Consider the following 6,634-nt stretch of genomic DNA (forward strand, 5'->3'; position numbering starts at 1 on the left):
CCTCCCCCTCCCTCCTTTCCCTCCCCCTCCCTCCTTTCCCTCCCCCTCCCTCCTTACCCTCCCCCTCCCCTCCCCTCCCCCTTCTCCCCTCCCCTCCCCTTCCCTCCTTCTTTCCCTCCCCCTCCCTCCCCCCTCCCTCCATCCTCCTCTCTCTTCCCTACCCCCCTTTCCTTTCTTCATCTATGATACTAACCAGGGAGGACCCATAACTGAAAATAAATTTCCAAGCGAGTGACTGATGGCCTCCTTGTCTGGCTCTGTCTTACACGCCCCGCTCAGGTCCCTTGGCTGAGAGAACACAGCCCCGCGTGCGTAGGCAGCGCCAGGAGGAATCTCCAGCCAAGTGGCCACACACCTTCCGCATCCGAGGAGTCACGAGCCCATCAGAAAAACACTAGTGTCCGATGAGTTGGTCGCAGTTCAGGAAAACTGTGAAACAAACTCCAGGCCGCGAGCACACAGTCCTGGATCATCTCCAGACATGCTGTTGTGGAACGTCACCCGCCACCTCCCTCTTGTTATCCAGGGATCATCTACTGCAAACCCTTACGATCTGGGGCCAGTAGGATCCTCTCCGGGCCCGTCTGGAGCCGAGGAAGCAGCGCGTGCTCCACGTTTCCCAACAACTTCTTGGTGGCTCTGCAGCCCGTCACCTCGTGGCCGAGTCGCCCGTGTCAATCCTGCCGCACGTCCGCACAATCCGGGTCCGGTAAGGAACCTGATCTGCTGCTGCTGTTGAAAATTGGGGCCGTAGGAATCGCTTTGTCTACACTGAAGACACTCCCTGGCTCGTTCGTACCGTGTTCGGCTCCTAGAACTACAAGTCCACGCCGGGTCTCACGGGCCAGCATCAAGGCGGCTGCGGATCTTTTGGAAGCTCTGGGGGGACGCGATTTGGGCCTCTGGTTTCCAGAGGTGGGATGCGGTCCTCAAGGCCACCGCGGAGCGTCCGCAGACCTCATTTTCTGGCTCCAACCATCCCGCCTCTGCCTCTGAGGAGGCCTGTGGTCCCACTGGGCCCCCCGATGCCACAGGGCCGCCTCCCGCTAGGCACCTCCGCGAGGTTCCTTCACGTGCCTGTTCCACCTCAGGTGACTCCCGGCTCGCCGGGGCCCCTCCACCCCTTCCCACCCTGCCACGCGTGCTGCCCCCCGTGCCCCCAGGAATCGGCAGCACCTTCTCCATTTAGAACATTTAGAACGTGGCCCGAGCGCCCAGTGCGGTCACGGTCACGGTCACGGTCACGGTCATGCTCACAGGGAGGAGACGGCCTGCAGCGCCTCCGCTCACTTCCACTTCATTGCGGTGCATTGGCCGAAGCACGAAAGACTCGCCCCTCCCTGCGGGACGTTCCCGGGTCCTCAGAGGCGAGGCTGACCCTGGCCAGAGGGAGCGGGTCCCCGGGTCCCCAGAGGCCGGAGGAGAGGCTGACCCTGGACGGAGGGAGCTCGAGCTGGGCCAAGTCTGGGGGGAGGCCGCTCTCTGCCACCTGTGCCTCACGTCTCCGGCGTCGCCCTCCGACCTCCTGCCCTCCACGGACCCCGCCCCTCCCACTCCGATCACCCTGGATGGTGCACCCTCTGCCTCCCGACACAGCGCCCAGCGCCCAGCACACAGCTCAGGGCCTTTGCTCGTGACCCCTGCCCACTTCCACCCCCACCCCCACTCGCATCCTGCTGTCCACCCCCACCCAGATCCCCCCTCTCCCACCCAACCTCCTCCCCCACCCCCACCCCAATGTCCACCCCCACCCTGACCCCCACCCACCTCAACCCCCACCCTCACCCCCACCCCGATGCCCATAGCCCCGGATCCCCATCCCAGCCCAACCCCCACCCTGACCCCTACCCCTCCACGCCCACTCCGACCCCCACCCCAACCCCCTCCCAACCCCCCATCCCAACCCCCACCCTTGCCCCCACCCCCACCCCAATGTCCACCCCCAACCCCCCAACCCCCCTCTCTCCTCCTCCCCCCACCCATACAGAGCAGCCTCCTCCAACAGAACTTCCCGCCACTGGTGATCACTGACCCCTGAAATGTGGGGACGAGTTGAAATTTTTATTTTATCTTAATTTGAATAGCCCATATGTGGCTGGTGGCGGCCACACTAGGAAGCACACGTACAGGAAGTGACTTTTGTTTCTTTTTAAAGATTTTCTGCATTTATTCATGAGACACAGAGAGAGGCGGGGACACAGGCTGAGGGAGAAGCAGGCTCCCTGTGGGGAGCCCGATGCGGGACTCGATCCCAGGACCTCCTGGAGGGCTGAGTATCTACAGGAATCATCCAGAACGGAGCCTATGTTTGCTTGGACCCCTAATGACTCATATCTGTAGACAAATTGGATATCACGGGCCCGAGGGGCAGGATCATGTGTGTCCTGGGGTCCTTCCCACCTGGTGACAGGTGCGCCGGGTGTGCCTGACCTGGTGGACAGGCGGGTTTGCTGGGCTCAGGGGAGACCGCTGGTCACTTATTTAGTCTGGAGACCACGTCACGGATCCTCGGGGCACTAAATAGTGAATAAATACAGGATTGTTGGTGTTGCCACCGTGGAGCGTTTGGGAGTTGGAACAGTTCGCGTCGGAGGGGGGGTGGGGAGGAGAGGCCGAACCAGGCGCCAACCCGGGGTCACACGCTGTCGGGGACTAAACACGGAAAGGGGGCTGCTCCGCGGCAGCCAAGGGGCCTGGGACACGGGGGTGGAAAGAGAGGTTCCTTAGCCGTCGGTGGCCGAGGGCCCGGCCCAAACCGCGACCATGTCCGTTCCTGACGCTACGAAGCTCAAACTGAACTTCAGCGACCTCCCCAAGGTCAGAGCAAACGGAGTCGGGTCCGAGCTCAGGTCCCAAGGACCTCAGGCCTGGGCGGGAAGCAAAGGACGGGGACAGCCACACTCTCGGAGGACCCGTGCAGCCCCCGGGGACGCGGATGAGGGGGGACCCGGCCACAGGACAGAAGCAGCCCCGTTCCCACCCGGGAGGGCAGAGGGCGGAGGCGCCCCAGCTCCGTGCAGGAAACAGAGCCTGAGGCCGGAACCAGAGCCCCAGGCTGCCCGCAGGATGCGCCGCTTCTCAAGTGAAGGTTTGAGGGGCTTCTCGTGTTTTCTGCCGGGGCTGACGTCCCATGCGGGCTTCCCCTTGTCCCTCCCTTCCGTTTGCTGAGTCTCAACGAGAAGGAACCGGGCGTCCCCATTGGGTGAAAACCACAAGAAGCCTGGGGTTTGCTGACGGTGCTCCAGAAAATACCATCCACGAGGCTGCTCCTGCCGCGTAAGGGACCCGGTGACTCACGCGTCCCGGCGTCAGCATGGGTGCCAGGTGCCCCTCATCGGTCCGGGGCTCAGAACTTAGGGCAAGTCCTGCAAACCCAGATCCCTCCAGAGGCAGAGGTACCTGCAGATGGCGATGCCCTGGGGCCCCAGGCGGCCGGCGGGGGTCAGCTGCCCCATGTGCTCGGTCAGGCTTGCGGGGTCTCCCGCTATATAAGACGAGGCCGAAATGGCAAGTTTCATGTGCGACTCCCTTGTTTTTCAATGTAGGCAACTAATTCACTTTATTTATTTATTTTCCTTTTTCTGATTCACTTTAAAAGAAAAAAAAAAGCAAAGGGGGCCAAATGTATCCTCCTGTGGGCCTTCAGTGGTAAACTGAGGCACAGACAATCATAACCAATCCCATCGCAGCTCCAGGGCTCCCGGGAGCCTGACAGTGTTTCATTGGATCATTAATTCTAGAATGAGTGAGGGGAGTGGGAGTGTAGGTGCCACCAAGACTTAGTCCTAAAAAGCGGCTTTACGTGCGAGGCGCCCGGGTGGCTCCGTCCGCTGAGCCTCTGACTTTTGGGTTCGGCTCAGGTTGTGATCTTGGGGTCGTGAGTTCGAGCCCAGTGTCAGGCTCCCAGCTCGGCGTGCAGCTGCTTAAGATCCCTGCTCTCTCTCTCTCTCAAATAAATAAATAAAATTTAAAAAATCACTTGACATCCTCTAAGGGAACGGGGTAACAGGGCATCAGTCCGGCGGACGGCCGTCTGCACGGAGAATGCCTCGGATCCGCACCCCCGGCCACGTCGGGACAGAGGCGGCCCACGAGGGCGGGACGGGACTGCGGGAGACTGGACCGGAGCGGGGCCGGGTCAGGGCAGCGAGCGAGGCCGCCCGGCTTCTCCCCATGGCCGGCGGGACACCCCCACCCGCGGAACGGCTGCTCCTCGGTGGCACCTCGGGGTCGCCGCTGGTGCTGGCCGATTAGCAGCTCACCGAGGGCTGGTGCATCGTGCTGCGGCCCGGCTCTGAGCTCCCTGCCCGACTTTCAGCCTCACGTCCACTGTCCCGAGGCGCGGCCTCCGGCACAGACCCGGGCGTCGGATCCCTTGAGACCCGAGCCCGGTGTCCTGCGTGGGGCCGGGCCGGGGTGTCGCGGCCGCCCAGCTGTCAGAGGCCTGCAGAAGCAGGGAGGCCGGTCCTCCGGGGCTCGTCGGCACGTCTCAGGGCTCAGGGGCCGGCACCGCCCTGGAGGGCACGGGGACACCCGGGGGGCGGCGGGGGCGGCTTTGAGCAGATGGCCCGCCCGTGAGTAGAGCTTGTGGCCCTGCATGTTTCAACGTCCTGTCACTCAGCCTGGCCCTAAGTCGCTGAAGGCTCAGACATGGAGCACCCGCTGCCTCTGGGGGGTCCATCCTGCATCGGCCACCCTGCGGGGCCCCGAGCGCACCCCGCATGCGACACGAGGACCGTCCAGGGGTCTGGAGCCTGCAGGGCGGCCCAGGGCACAGCCCGGCTGTCACTCGGGTCAGAAGCCACTCAGGCAGCGGAGATGCTCCGCGATGACCGTCCGAAGGGACGTGGGGCCTGGGAGCTTCCACTTGAAGGCTCCACAGGGAGCACCGCGGCCCCGGGGGTGCAGGGGGTGCACAGGGCTCTGCTTAGCGTCAGACGCACTTCAGCTCCTAGAAAAGAGCATGAACAGGAGGGACCCTGGGACGGTTCCTCAGTTCCTCGGTGCTGCAGGAATTCCAAGTGCTGTGCCTTGGAATTCCAGGCATTCACTTCCTTTTCCACCCAAACTGAGACCCTATAGGGTAATTTCACAAGGAGCAGCTCCCGCTCCTTTAAAGGCCGGACCTGGGGGAAGGTGGCACGGCCCAGGCGCTCACCCCCTGCACCGCGGAGGAGCAGGCCCCGGCTGCACCCTTGGCTCGTGCCCCAGCCCCAGTTTTCCAGCTTCTCCTGAGGCTTCTGCACACGGGGAACGACGCGCCTCTGCCTGCGGGGCCTCCGGGAGGAACGGGACGGTGACGTCTGTCCCCGCCGTGCGTGACCCCACAGGGACCCAGCTGCAGCCGCCGCGTGCTCCGTGCTCCACGTCCCCCCCACGCGCAGGGCCACACTCCTGAGCTCCAGGGCTGGGGACGCTGTTTCACGCGCTCCTCCCTTTGGGTCACGTCCCCCAAAGGCCGACGGAACCTGCGAGCGTCGCCTCAGCCCGCCCAGAGGCCTGGGCGTCCACGCGCCTGCACTCGTTTTATTTATTTATTTCCTGGTTCTTAATTTTTAAAAACATTTTATGTGTTTATTCATGAGAGACACACAGAGAGGCAGCGACTCGGGCAGAGGGAGAAGCAGGCTCCATGCAGGGAGCCTGACGCAGGACTCGATTCCAGGACCCCGGGGTCACGCCCTGGGCTGAAGGCAGACGCTCCACTGCTGAGCCCCCCGGGCGTCCCCTGCACACGTTTTAATTGTCACAAAATAGGAAGATGGTTGACAAGGGTCTCCTCTCCCCTCCCTCCGCTTTGGGAAACTCCCCGGAATATGTGTAATTTGGAGTTTTTAAAATGAGACATCTCAAGGTTTTGTCGGGATGATCCTCATGCTGCAGGTTCCTATTTTACCCCGAATGCAAATGACCACGGGGCCCACCGTCCGTGCGCCTCACCCGCCCTCGCCACTCGTCTGCCCAGAGTCTTGGGTCGCCTTAGGCTCCAGGCTCACAACAATCCAAAGCCTGTTTGTTCTCCTGAATCCACGACAAGGACGACAACTTCACCCAGAAACCCCCACGGCGGGTGCGGGGGGCCGCGGGCCTGGAGGAATGCGGGCAACGTCTGCGCCGCACACACACATGTGTCCACCGAGTGCTTTTTTGGGCGAGACGAACAGAAAACCCAGGCTTCTTCAGACAGACGGTGCAGGCAGCCCCTCCTCCCCAAGTAGTGGAAATACCAGTGGGGAGAGCCTTGCTTTATAAGGGAAGGCAGCTCCGGAGGCGCAGAGCGGCCTTTCCCGCTTCATCCCCTGGAATGAGGCTCCGCTAAATCCCGGCAGCGGCTGCCCAGGAATTTCCGTCAGTTGTCTGGCCCCGACCACCGCGGGGAGGCCAGCAGCTCCCGCACCCCCCAGGCCCTTTACGCCTCCTTTCTGCAAAGTGGCCACCGCCGGGGAGCCTCTCAGACCCCAAAAAGGGAGAGCTCGTCCCTCAGAACCCGGGGCAGGGGTGGGATGTGGGGTCAGCCGTCGCCTTAGGGTCTTAGTCTCCAGACCACAGAGGGATGGAGCCGCGTCTGGGTGGAGGGTCCTCCTGGACCAGCAGAGCCCCCCCACCTCGTGCGGCAAGAAAGCTCTCCTCCGTA

The sequence above is a fragment of the Canis lupus genome, chromosome 26, assembly GCF_011100685.1.
Source record: "Canis lupus familiaris isolate Mischka breed German Shepherd chromosome 26, alternate assembly UU_Cfam_GSD_1.0, whole genome shotgun sequence".
NCBI lineage: Eukaryota > Metazoa > Chordata > Mammalia > Carnivora > Canidae > Canis > Canis lupus.